The sequence below is a fragment of the Ranitomeya variabilis genome, chromosome 2 (assembly GCF_051348905.1).
Source record: "Ranitomeya variabilis isolate aRanVar5 chromosome 2, aRanVar5.hap1, whole genome shotgun sequence".
NCBI lineage: Eukaryota > Metazoa > Chordata > Amphibia > Anura > Dendrobatidae > Ranitomeya > Ranitomeya variabilis.
Window position 1 is genome coordinate 147,943,254 of NC_135233.1, and position 14,030 is coordinate 147,957,283.

Consider the following 14,030-nt stretch of genomic DNA (forward strand, 5'->3'; position numbering starts at 1 on the left):
TAGAGGTGTGGTGAGCACTTTGACCCACCAAGTGCTTCACAGAAGTTTATAATGCAGAACCGTAAAAATAAAAAATCATATTTTTTCACAAAAATTATCTTTTCGCCCCCAATTTTTTATTTTCCCAAGGGTAAGAGAAGAAATTGGACCCCAAAAGTTGTTGTACAATTTGTCCTGAGTACGCTGATACCCCATATGTGGGGGTAAACCACTGTTTGGGCGCATGGGAGAGCTCGGAAGGGAAGGAGCGCCGTTAGACTTTTCACTACAAAATTGACAGGAATTGAGATGGGACGCAATGTTGCGTTTGGAGAGCCACTGATGTGCCTAAACATTGAAACCCCCCACAAGTGACACCATTTTGGAAAGTAGACCCCTAAGGAACTTATCTAGAGGTGTGGTGAGCACTTTGACCCACCAAGTGCTTCACAGAAGTTTATAATGCAGAGCCGTAAAAATAAAACAAAAATTTTTTCCCACAAAAATTATTTTTTAGCCCCCAGTTTTGTATTTTCTGGAGGGTACCAGGAGAAATTGGACCCCAAAAGTTGTTGTCCAATTTGTCCTGAGTACGCTGATACCCCATATGTGGGGGGGAACCACCGTTTGGGCGCATGGGAGGGCTCAGAAGGGATGGAGCGCCATTTGGAATGGAGACTTAGATGGAATGGTCTGCAGGCGTCACATTGCGTTTGCAGAACCCCAAATGTACCTAAACAGTAGAAACCCCCACAAGTGACACCATTTTGGAAAGTAGACCCCCTAAGGAACTCATCTAGATGTGTTGTGAGAGCTTTGAACCCCCAAATGTTTCACTACAGTTTATAACGCAGAGCCGTGCAAATAAAAAATATTTTTTTTTCCACAAAAATTATTTTTTAGCCCCCAGTTTTGTATTTTTCCAAGGGTAACAGGAGAAATTGGACCCTATATATTGTTGTCCAATTTGTCCTGAATATGCTGATACCTGATATCTGGGGGGGAACCACAGTTTGAGCGCATGGCAGAGCTCGGAAGGGAAGGAGCATCATTTGCAATGCAGACTTAGATGGATTGGTCTGCAGGCGTCACATTGCATTTGCAGAGCCCCTAATGTAACTAAACAGTAGAAACCCCCCACAAGTGACCCAATATTGGAAACTAGACCCCCCAAGGAACTTATCTAGTTGTGTTGTGAGAACTTTGAACCCCCAAGTGTTTCACTACAGTTTATAATTATAACACAGAGCCGTGAAAATAAAAAATAAAAAAATGTCCCCCAAAAATTATTTTTTAGCCCCCAGTTTTGTATTTTCCCAATGGTAACAGGAGAAATTGGACCCCAAAAGTTGTTGTCCAATTTGTCTTGATTACGCTGATACCCCATATGTGGGGGGAACCACCGTTTGGGCGCATGGGAGGGCTCGGAAGGGAAGGAGCGCCATTTGGAATGCAGACTTAGATGGAATGATCTGCAGGCGTCACATTGCGTTTGCAGAGCCCCTAATGTACCTAAACAGTAGAAACCCCCCACAAGTGACACCATTTTGGAAAGTAGACCCCCTAAGGAACTCATCTAGATGTGTTGTGAGAGCTTTGAACAAAAAGTGTTTCACTACAGTTTATAACGCAGAGCCATGCAAATAAAAAAATGTTTTTTTTCCACAAAAATTATTTTTTAGCCCCTAGTTTTGTATTTTCCCAAGGGTAACAGGAGAAATTGGACCCCAAAAGTTGTTCTCCAATGTGTTCCGAGTACGCTGATACCCCATATGTTGGGGTAAACCCCTGTTTGGGCGCACGGGAGAGCTTGGAAGGGAAGGAGCACTGTTTTACCTTTTCAACGCAGAATTGGCTGGAATTGAAATCGGACGCCATATCGCGTTTGGAGAGCCCCTGATGTGCCTAAACAGTGGAAACCCCCCAATTATAACTGAAACCCTAATCCAAACACACCCCTAACCCTAATCCCAACGGTAACCCTAACCACACCTCTAACCCAGACACACACCTAACCCTAATCCCAACCCTATTCCCAACCGTAAATGTAATCCAAACTCTAACCCTAACTTTAGCCCCAACCCTAACCCTAACTTTAGCCCCAACCCTAAATGTAGCCTTAACCCTAGCCCCAACCCTAGCCCCAACCCTAACCCTAACCCTAGCCCTAACCCTAGCCCTAACCCTAACCCTAGCCCTAACCCTAGCCCTAACCCTAGCCCTAACCCTAACCCTAGCCCTAACCCTAACCCTAATGGGAAAATGGAAATAAATACATTTTTTAAATTTTTTTTATTTTTCCCTAACTAAGCGGGTGATGAAGGGGGTTTGATTTACTTTTATAGCGGGTTTTTTAGCGTATTTTTATGATTGGCAGCCGTCACACACTGAAAGACGCTTTTTATTGCAAAAAATATTTTTTGCGTTACCACATATTGAGAGCTATAATTTTTCCATATTTGAGTCCACAGAGTCATGTGAGGTCTTGTTTTTTGCGGGACGAGTTGACATTTTTATTGGTAACATGTTCGGGCATGGGAGATTTTTTGATCGCTTTTTATTCCGATTTTTGTGAGGCAGAATGACCAAAAACCAGCTATTCACTAATTTCTTTTGGGGGAGGCGTTTATACCGTTCCGCGTTTGGTAAAATTGATAAGGCAGTTTTATTCTTCGGATCAGTACGATTACAGTGATACCTCATTTATATCATTTTTTTATGTTTTGGCGCTTTTATACGATAAAAGCTATTTTATAGAAAAAATAATTATTTTGCATCGCTTTATTCTGAGAACTATAACTTTTTTATTTTTTCGCTAATGATGGTGTATGGCATCTCGTTTTTTGCGGGACAAGATGACATTTTCAGGGGTACCATGGTTATTTATATCCGTCTTTTTGATCGCGTGTTATTCCACTTTTTGTTTGGCGGTATGAGAATAAAGCGTTGTTTTTTGCCTCGTTTTTTTTTTTTTTTTTTTTTTACGGTGTTCACTGAAGGGGTTAACTAGTGATATAGTTTTATAGGTGGGGTCGTTATGGACGCATATACTAAATATGTGTACTTTTATTGTTTGATTTTTTTTATTTAGATAATGAAATGTATTTATGGGAATTCTTTTTTTTTTTTTTTTTATTTATTTAGGAATTTTTTTTTTTTTTTTTTTTACACATGTGGACATTTTTTTTAAACTTTTTTACTTTGTCCCAGGGGGGGGACATCACAGATCAGTGATCTGACAGTTTGCATAGCACTCTGTCAGATCACCGATCTGACTTAGAGCAAAGCAGGCTTACCAGCGCCTGCACTGAGCAGGCACTCGGTAAGCCACCTTCCTCCCTGCAGGACCCGGATGCCGCGGCCATCTTGCAGCGAGGAAGGAGACCCTCAGAGCAATGCGATGTTATCGCGTTGCTGCGGGGGTCTCAGGGAAGCACGCAGGGAGCCCCCTCCCTGCGCGATGCTTCCCTGTACCGCCGGCACACCGCGATCATGTTTGATCGCGGTGTGCCGGGGGTTAATGTGCCGGGGGCAGTCCGTGACCGCTCCTGGCACATAGTGCCGGATGTCAGCTGCGATAGGCAGCTGACACCCGGCCGCGATCGGCCACGCTCCCCCTGTGAGCGCGGCCGATCGTGCTGGACGTACTATTCTGTCCTTGGGAAGTAGGGCCCACCCCACATGGACGGAATAGTACGTCCAATGGCAGAAAAGGGTTAATATTCTTAATTTCACCATACTTACCTTACTCGATCACCTGTATAAAATGTAAAGTAATAAACCAACTGTATACTTCCTCTCTGACGCAGTCCAATTAATAACGAATGTCGGGTGATGTCACTGCTCTATAGGCCTCCAGTGACACACTGACAGGAGACAAGGGTTCCTGCAGTGCATCACTGAAGAGGTTACTGTAGTTCAGGCTCACACTTTATGGCAAAGCTGCTGTGGGAATTTTCCCACACAGCAGTGCGGCAAGTGAGAGTAGAACTATTTCTCACATTAGCGGAGGGATACAGTGCGGAAGGATACCTTCCATCATTGTATCGTCGTAGCCCCTGGAGAGCGGTCGCATCATCTGATGCGGCAGCTCTCCACGGGTGATCGTCGTGGGACACTCATATTAATTGGATTTCCACGGATCAGGGAGTATATTGTTTGTTTATTATTTTAACTACATGGCGGCCTGATTCAAGCGCTTCGGGTATTCTAGAATATGTATGTATGTATGTATGTTGCGCTTAGCACAGCCACGTAGTATATAGCACAGCCACGTAGTATATAACACAGCCATGTAGTATATAGCACAGCCACATAGTATGTAGCACAGCCACGAAGTATAAAGCAGCCACATAGTATATAGCAGCCACATAGTATATAGCACAGAACACATAACACAGACAGCCATGTAGTATATAGCACAGCCACGTAGTATATATCAGCCACGTAGTATATAGCAGCCACATAGTATATAACACAGCACATGTAATATATAGCACAGCCCACGTAATATATAGCACAGCCCACGCAGTATATAACACAGGCCACATAGTATATAACACAGGCCACACAGTATATAACACAGCCCATGCAGTATATAACACAGCCCACGCAGTATATAATACAGCCCACATAGTATATAGCAGTGTGGGCACCATATCCCTGTTAAAAAAAAAATTAAAATAAAAAATAGTTATATACTCACCATCCGGCTTCCACAGAAGCTGTCCCGATGCAAGACCGCTAAGTCATCTGGGTAATTTTGTATTGCATCACTGGGAATGGAAGCTGGCGGCAGCATCACGCGCATTGGTGAACGGCAGAAGGTGAGAATAGCACAATTTTTTATTTTTTTAATTATTTTTAACATTATATCTTTTTACTATTGATGCTGCATAGGCAGCATCAATAGTAAAAAGTTGGTCCGGGATGGGGCGACACACTGGCACTGACTGGAGGGGAGTAGGGACGGGGCACTGACTGGAGGAGAGTAGGGAGGGGCCAATTCGCGGCCAGAATAAGCCTGTCGCTAATTGGTCATGGCCTGCTGGCCGCGACCAATCAGCGATGCGGGATTTCCGTTACAGACAGACAAACAGACAGACAGACGAAAGTACGCCTTAGACAATTATATATATAGATATTTTTTACAGGTGAGCAACGGCTTCAGGGATCAAGGTGATGGTGAGTATGTACTCTATGTTGTATGTACTGTATGTTGTATGTTCTGTATGTTGTATGTTCTGTATGTATGTACTGTATTTTGTATGTTGTATGTTCTGTATGTATGTACTGTATGTTGTATGTTCTGTATGTATGTACTGTATTTTGTATGTTGTATGTTCTGTATGTATGTACTGTATGTTGTATGTTCTGTATGTTTGTTCTGTATGTTGATTGTTATATGTTCTGTATGTATGTACTGTATGTTAATAAATAGCAAAACCTCAGAGACATTTCAAATGTCATAAAGGTGGGGATAGGAAAAGACCCCCCCACATGGAAGAACAAATACCCACTCCAAAAACCATATGAAAAGGAGACACCGGAGCAACTAGGTATAAAAATTAATTATCTTTATTACCAAGTATATAAAAATCAAAAAAGTAACACCAAAGTACTGAGTACTAAATAGGATACAATTACAGGATGAAGACAGAGATGTCCAGGAAGTCCATCATTGCACATGCCCACATACATATATAGAGAAGTCAGTAAATAAAGTGTCAGTGCACCATGGTAAGATCGCCATTACAAGCCGGTCATTATGTCATTATATTAGTAGTGGCACAAAAGAAGACATCATAGGGGAGGACATCATGTATCGTGCGGGACCTGGGCAGTGCGGTGCGCATGCACCGGTACATCCACTACCATTGGCCACACGGGCATCACATGTCCGGTCACATGGCCATAAAAGGTCCTTCTCTTCCCAGTAATCTTATTCCCTTTGAGAAAGCGGTGCTTTTGTCACGTGAAATGCGCATCGGGGTCTGCCTACACCTGGTCCAGGGTCCTCTAGCTCTGCCTTCGGTACGCTCTGCCCCTATGATATCTTCTTTTGTGCCACTACTAATATAATGACATAATGACCGGCTTGTAATGGCGGTCTTACCGCATGTGCCGGTACATGGCGGATGGTCCAACTAAGCGCAAACCGGATGGAATAGCATGCCGCTGCAAGATGCTGTGGTAGCCATGCTGGTTCAGTATGCCTTCAATCCACTATATAATTGTCTAAGGGTCACTTCCATCTGTCTGTCTGTCCCGGAAATCCCGCGTAGCTGATTGGTCGCGGCCGTCAGTGACGGGCACAGTCCGGCCAAGAATGAGTCCCTCCCTACTTCCGTCCAGTCAGTGCTCGGCACCCACTCCATACTCTCCTCCAGTCAGCGCTCTCACAGGGTTAATGACAGCATTAATGGACCGCGTTATGCCGCGGCTAATGCACTCCGTTACCGCTGCTATTAACCCTGTGCGACCCACTTTTTACTATTGATGCTGCCTATGCTGCATCAATAGTAAAAAGATCTAATGTTAAAAATAATTAAAAAAATAAAAAATCATTATATACTCACCTTCTGTCGGCCCCCCGGATACAGCCAAGGTCTTTCCCGCTCCTCACGACGGTCCGGTCCATGCATTGCAGTCTCGCGAGATTATGACGTGCGGTCTCATGAGACCGCTACGCCATCATCTCGCGAGACCGCAATGCACTCTTGGGAGCGTCGGGCACAGTCCGGCCGCAAAATGGCCGCTCCCTACAAACGGCGACATTGACGCGGGATTTAAATCCCGCTTCGCTGATTGGTCGCGGTCAGCCGGCGTGACCAATCGGCAACATTGGCGCAGGATTTAAATCACACTTCGCTGATTGGTCGCGGTCAGCCGGCGTGACCAATCGGCGACTTTGGTGCGGGATTTAAATCCCACTTCGCTGATTGGTCGTGGTCAGCCGGCGCGATCAATCGGCGACTTTGGTGCGGGATTTAAATCACGCTTCGCTGATTGCTTGCGCCCAGCCGGCGCAACCAATCAGCGACATTGGCATGGGATTTAAATCACGCTTCGCTGATTGCTCATTCCCAGCTGGTGGGACCAATCAGCTACATTGGCGTGGGATTTAAATCAGACCAAAGCACAGATTTCCACTGGTCTAATGTCCATACCTTGTGTTCATTAGCCTAAACAAGTCTCTTCTGCTTGTTGCCTGTCCTTAGCAGTGGTTTCCTAGCAGGTATTTTACCTTGAAGGCCTGCTGCAAAAAGTCTCCTCTTGACAGTTGTTGTAGAGATGTGCTGCTAGAACTCTGTGTGGCATTGACCTGGTCTCTAATCTGAGCTGCTATTAACCTGTGATTTCTGAGACTGGTGACTCGGATAAACTTATCCTCAGAAGCAGAGGTGACTCTTGGTCTTCCTTTCCTGGGGTGGTCCTTATGTGAGCCAGTTTCTTTGTAGCGCTTGATGGTTTTTGCAACTGCACTTGGGGACACTTTCAAAGTTTTCCCAATTTTTCAGACTGACTGACCTTCATTTCTTAAAGTAATGATGGCCACTTGTTTTTCTTTACTTAGCTGCTTTTTTCTTGCCATAATACAAATTCTAACAGTCTATTAATTAGGACTATCAGCTGTGTATCCACTAGACTTCTGCACAACACAACTGATGGTCCCAACCCCATTTATAAGGCAAGAAATCCCACTTATTAAACCTGACAGGGCACACTTGTGAAGTCAAAACCATTCCCGGTGACTACCTCTTGAGGCTCATCAAGAGAATGCCAAGAGTGTGCAAAGCAGTCATCAAAGCAAAAGGTGGCTACTTTGAAGAACCTAGAATATAAGACATAATTTCAGTTGTTTCACACTTTTTTGTTAAGTATATAATTCCACATGTGTTAATTCATAGTTTTGATGCTTTCAGTGTGAATGTACAATTTTTATATTATCCAGCTGCGGCGAAAAAAAACTACATCTCTGAGCACTAAAAAATACTCGGTGGACACCCGAGCATGCTCGGGAAATCTCGAATAACGAGTATATTCGCTCATCACTACTTACAAACCCACACAACAGTCACAGATAGGGTTGAGCGAAACGGATCGGACAAATTGAAAAATCGACGACTTTCGGCAAAGTCGGGTTTCATGAAACCCGACCCGATCCCAGTGTGGGATCGGCCATGCTGTCGGCGATCTTAGCGCCAAAGTCGCGTTTTGTATGATGCTTTCAGCGCCATTTCTCAGCCAATGAAAGAGGACACAGAGTGTGATATAGCGGCATTGCTGTTTGTACGCCGCTGTGCAAACCAACTGCTTTTTTTAAAAGCAAAAATCCTGTTGCTCCTTTCTGCACAGTTCTATTGTTTATTTGTCCACACTTTTGTGTGCAGCAGTCCTTATTATTGCTGGCTGCCATACTTGTCCTGAGATCATTGTAGGGAGATTGTTATTGTAGTACAGTCCCTTTTTTTATATATATCTTCTAGCCACGTTCTGCCACTTACATTGTGTAGTGTAATACACTGGGCATGATTGTTGCAGCAGTCTCCTGTTATGATCTGGTGGCCTAGGAGCAGCATGAGACGTACTCTGGAGAAGGTGGTACCTGTACTGACCGCAGACCCTGAACCTAACACCGCAACTAGAAGTAGCCGTGGAATGTACCTAGCGCTCCCTAGACATCTCGACACAGCCGGAGGACTAATTACCCCTAGAGATAGAAAAGGGAAAACTATCTTGCCTCAGATAAAATCCCCAAAGGATAGGCAGCCCCCCACAAATATTGACTGTGAGAGGAGAGGGAAAAAACATACACAGACTGAAATCAGAATTTAGCAAAGGAGGCCACTTGTAGCTAAATAGAAAGGATAGGACAGAGTACTATGCGGTCAGTATTAAAACACTAGAAAATATCCACCACAGAAAATACAAAAACTCCACAGCTAACTAAAGATATGGAGGGTATATCTGCATCTCCAGAGATACCAGCTTGGCTAAACAAATCCTTATACAGACCAAGCTGGACAAGACAAAATCATGGAAAAGAACTGAACAATAAGGCCACAGCATGTGGACAGCAAAAATCAAGGCCAGAACTTATCTTTGTTGAAAAGAACTGCAAGCAGGAGAGACCAGGCAGAGATGTGAATCCTCCAGGAACAATGGACAACTGGCACTGACTAAAGGGTGAAGCAAGACTAAATAGCCCAGTCAAAAGTGAACACACCTGATAAATGCTGCGATTCAGAGACAGCAGCGCTACCACTTGCAACCACCGGAGGGAGCCCAAGAGCAGAATTCACAACAGTCTCCCACCCAAAAAAGGGAGATTTAAATTGCCACTAAGTGGATCTACATCAGTTCTGTTTGTCGTATATCTGCCAGCCACTTTCTGCCACTTACATTGTATAGTGTAATACAGTGGGCCTGATTTTTGCAGCAGTCTCCCACACAAAAATGGGAGATTTAAATTGCCTCTAAGTGAATCTGCATCAGTTCTGTTTGTCGTACATCTGCCAGCCACTTTCTGCCACTTACATTGTGTAGTGTAATACAGTGGGCCTGAGTTTGGGTGCATTGTCACCCCCAAAAAAGGGAGATTTAAAATGCCACTAAGTGGATCTGTGTCAGTTCTGATTGTTGTATATCTGCCAGCCACGTTCTGCCACTTACATTGTGTAGTGTAATACACAGGGCCTGAGTTTGGGTGCAGTCTCCCCCCCAAAAAAGGGAGATTTAAATTCTCAGCAAGTTTATATACACCTTCTACCTTGTTTTACAGTACCAAATAACGGTTGTTAGTTTGGTTACATTATCCCAAAAATGAGGAAGTCTGGTGGAAGAGGCCGTGGGCAGTCATTGCCAGCTGGTAATGATGGTGGTGGTGGTGTGGGGGAGCATCTGGTGGTAGTGGGAAAAGCAAAATAGCACCTAAGGCTCGAGTTGGTCAGACAGCGTCATCGTCTGGCTTCACAAGGCCTCGAAGGCTCCCTTATCTGGGAGTAGGAAAACCGCTTTTAAAGCCGGAGCAGCAGGAACAAGATTTGGCTTTCATTGCTGACTCAGCCTCTAGCTCTTTCGCCTCCTCTTCAGAAAGTTCCAAATATAAAAGCAGCGAGTCATCAGTGGATGCTCCCGGTCAGGAACAAGTCGTTTCCTTGTGTCCTTCACCCAAAGCAAAAGTGAAGGATGCAGCAGGTGACACTACAGTTTACTCCATGGAGCTCTTTACACATACCGTGCCAGGGTTAGAAAGGGAAATAGTTAACAGCCCATTACAAGATGAATCGGACATGGAGTGCACAGATGCACAGCCACAGCTAGATTATTATGCTGTTCCATTGACTCAGATCACTACATTGCCCTCACAGTGTACTGAGCCAGAATCTGACCCTGATGAGACTATGGTGCCCTGTCCCGAACGCTATAGCACCTTACACGGTGACACAGAGGAAGGTGCACATGACATTGAAGAGGAGGTGATAGATGACCCAGTTGTTGACCCAGATTGGCAGCCATTGGGGGAACTGGGTGCCACTGGCAGTAGCTCTGAAGCGGAGGAGCATGATCCGCAGCAGGCATCGACATAGCAGCAGCTTTTATCTGGCAGGCCCGTATCTGGTTAAAAAGTTTGACAAAACCAAAAACACTTTTAGGACAGCGTGGCCATCCAGTTAAAGTAGCACATGCCTGAAAAGGTATTCGATAGTAGGAAGAGTGCAGTGTGGGAGTTTTTTAACCAAGATCCGAATGATCAGGGCAAAATTATCTGTAAGAAATGCTCAAAGACCTTTAGCAGAGGGAAGAATGTCCAAAATTTAAATACAACGAGCATGCGTATACATTTAACCAGCATGCACTTGCAAGCCTGGACTAACTACCAAACGTCCCGTACCGTTGGTTCACCCGCTAAGAATGAAGGTAGTCAGCAATGCTACATTGCTTCCCTCACTGTAAGCCCACCAGTTAGGACACCACCAGCAGCAAATGTGGAGGTATCGTCGCAAGGTCAAAGCAGTCAGGGAATCACAAGGTTATTGGTAGGAAACACTGTATGTAGGCCAACATCGAGAATACCATCACCAACCCTCTCTCAATCCGCCATGTCCACCACCGCCACCACCGCTAGTTCCACCATATGCAGCTCTCCAGTCCAGCTCACCCTACAAGAGACTCTCGTTAGGAAAATTAAGTACTCATCCTCTCATCCGCGTACACAGGGTTTGAACGCCCACATTGCTAGACTAATCTCGTTAGAGATGATGCCCTACCGGTTGGTTGAAAGTGAAGCTTTCAAAGCCCTGATGGCCTATGCAGTACCACGCTATGAACTACCCAGTCGACACTTCTTTGCGAGAAAAGCCATCCCCGCCCTCCACCAGCATGTCAAAGACCGCATTGTCCATGCACTGAGGCAATCATTCAGTAGAAAGGTGCACCTCACAACAGATGTATGGACCAGTAGGCATGGCCAGGGACATTACGTGTCCATCACGGCGCACTGGGTTAAAGTGGTGGATGCAGGGTCCACAGGGGACAGCCATAGTGAGACTGTTCTGCCTAGCCCACGGTCTAGGAAACATTTGGCAGTAGGCGTTCGACACCCCTCCTCTTCCTCCTCCTCCTCCTCCAGAAGCAAAAGCTCATCCACAGAGCGCAGTCGCCCTACCACTCCATCCGCAGCTGCCAGTGTTGCACACGAGGTGTCACATTATGGAACAGCTAGTGGTAAGTGTCAGCAGGCTGTGTTGGAAATGAAGTGTTTGGGCGACAACCGACACACCGCGGAAGTACTGGCCGAGTACTTGCAGCAAGAAACTCAGTCATGGCTGGGCAGTGTACATCTTGAAGCAGGCAAGGTAGTCAGTGATAACAGAAGGAATTTTATGGCTGCCATAACCCTTTCAGAACTGAAACACATTCCTTGCCTGGCTCACACCTTGAACCTGGTGGTGCAGTGCTTCCTGAAAAGTTATCCGGGGTTACCAGCCCTGTTCCTGAAGGTGTGAAGACTTTGCTCGCACATCCGTCGGTCGCCCGTACACTCCAGCCGTATGCAGAACCATCAGCGCTCGCTGAAGCTTCCCCAGCACCGCCTAATAATCGACATTGCAACAAGGTGGAACTCCACACTGCACATGCTTCAGAGGCTGTGCGAACAGAGGCATGCTGTAATGTATTTGTGTGAGGATACACATACACGGGCAGGCAGTTGGATGGCAGACATGGAGTTGTCAGGTGTGCAGTGGTCGAAGCTACAAGACCTCTGTCAAGTCCTTCAGTGTTTTGAGGAATGCACATGGCTGGTAAGTGCAGACGATGCCATCATAAGCATGAGCATCCCACTAATGCGTCTGCTGATGCAAAGTTTGACGCACATTAAGGAGCAGGCGTCTGCAGCCAAGGATGAGGGAAGCCTTGATGACAGTCAGCCATTGTCTGCTCAGGGAACTCTCCTGGACGAGGTGGCGAAAGAAGAGGAGGAGGAGGAGGATGATGGGGATGAATATTTATGGGAGGAGGATGCTTCTCAGGGGGCAATAGAAACTGGTGGCATTGCAAGGTCAGGTACAGGGTTTTTGCGGGAGACAAGTGATGTTGATTTGCAAGAAAGTGCTCCTCAACCCAGCACAAGCAAGTGAATTGACACCTGGAACATTGGCCCACATGGCTGATTATGCCTTGCGTATCCTAAAAAGGGACCCCTGCATTATAAAAATGATGACCGATGACGATTACTGGTTGGCCTGCCTCATGGATCCACGCTATAAAGGGAAATTGCAAAATATCATGCCACATGAGAACCTTGAGCAAATATTGGCTACCAAACCAGCAACTTTTGTAGACCGTTTGGTTCAGGCATTCCCAGCACACAGCGGCGGTGATGGTTCTCACACGAGCTGCAGGGGGCAACATGGCAGAGGTGTTAGAGGTGCACAAATCAGAAGTGGTGTTGGACAGAGGGGTTTTATGACCAGGTTGTGGAGTGATTTTGCAATGATCGCAGACATGACAGGTACTGGTGCATCAATTCAAAGTGACAGGAGACAACATTTGCCCAGTATGGTTACAAACTATTTTTCCTCCCTTATCGATGTTCTCCCTCACACGTCATTCCCCTTTGATTACTGGGCATCTAAAATAGACACCTGGCCTGAATTGGCAGAATATGCATTACAGGAGCTCGCTTGCCCAGCTGCTAGTGTGCTATCAGAAAGAGTCTTCAGTGCTGCTGGTTCAATACTGACTGAAAAAAGGACTCGTCTGGCTACCCAAAATGTAGATGATCTAACCTTCATTAAAATGAACCAATCATGCATTTCTAATTATTTTGCCCCACCTTTCCCTGCTGACACGTAGCTTGCCTGAAAAATGTCTTGCTTTTGGCCTCCTCTTACTGACTGCTCCAATTCCTCCATTTGCAGCTGCTGAATGTCCACAATATGCCATTTTTTTACCTCCCTAAATGGGCTGACTCCCCCCACAGGGCCGTGGTCACCACCTAGTGCAAGCACCCGTGCGAGTGCCATTTGCCTGCACAGGTGGGTGTGCCCACTCATGGGCAATGGCACTGGCACAGGGTCCCTCATAGCACAATGAAGTGTCTCTGACAGTGGTGGTGCACAACCAACGTCAGACACACCGTCGTAATATGAGGGGCCCTGTGCCAGTACCGACGCCCACGAGAGAGTATTCCCCCCCTGGTCGAACAGTGCTCTACCACTTGCAGTACTTACCTCTCCCTGCTCCACCACAGTGTAGTCTGTGCTGATAAATCCTTCAATGGCACTGCCAATACAAATTTGTTGAAATGATAGATGATAGTTAAAATATACAGGGGCCCTGGCCTCCATTTAGACCATTTAATACTTTGCGTCAACTACCACTGTCTGCTACTCAGCAGAGGAGCCCACCCCCTATGCCACCTGTTTATTTTTGAAAAAAATTTTGGCAGACATTTACCTCACTTTATTATATGGGCCTACCAACTGTGTCAGCCACTCCTTACAGTTGTCCTCCACTGAACAAAGCTATGCCGCCAGTTTACT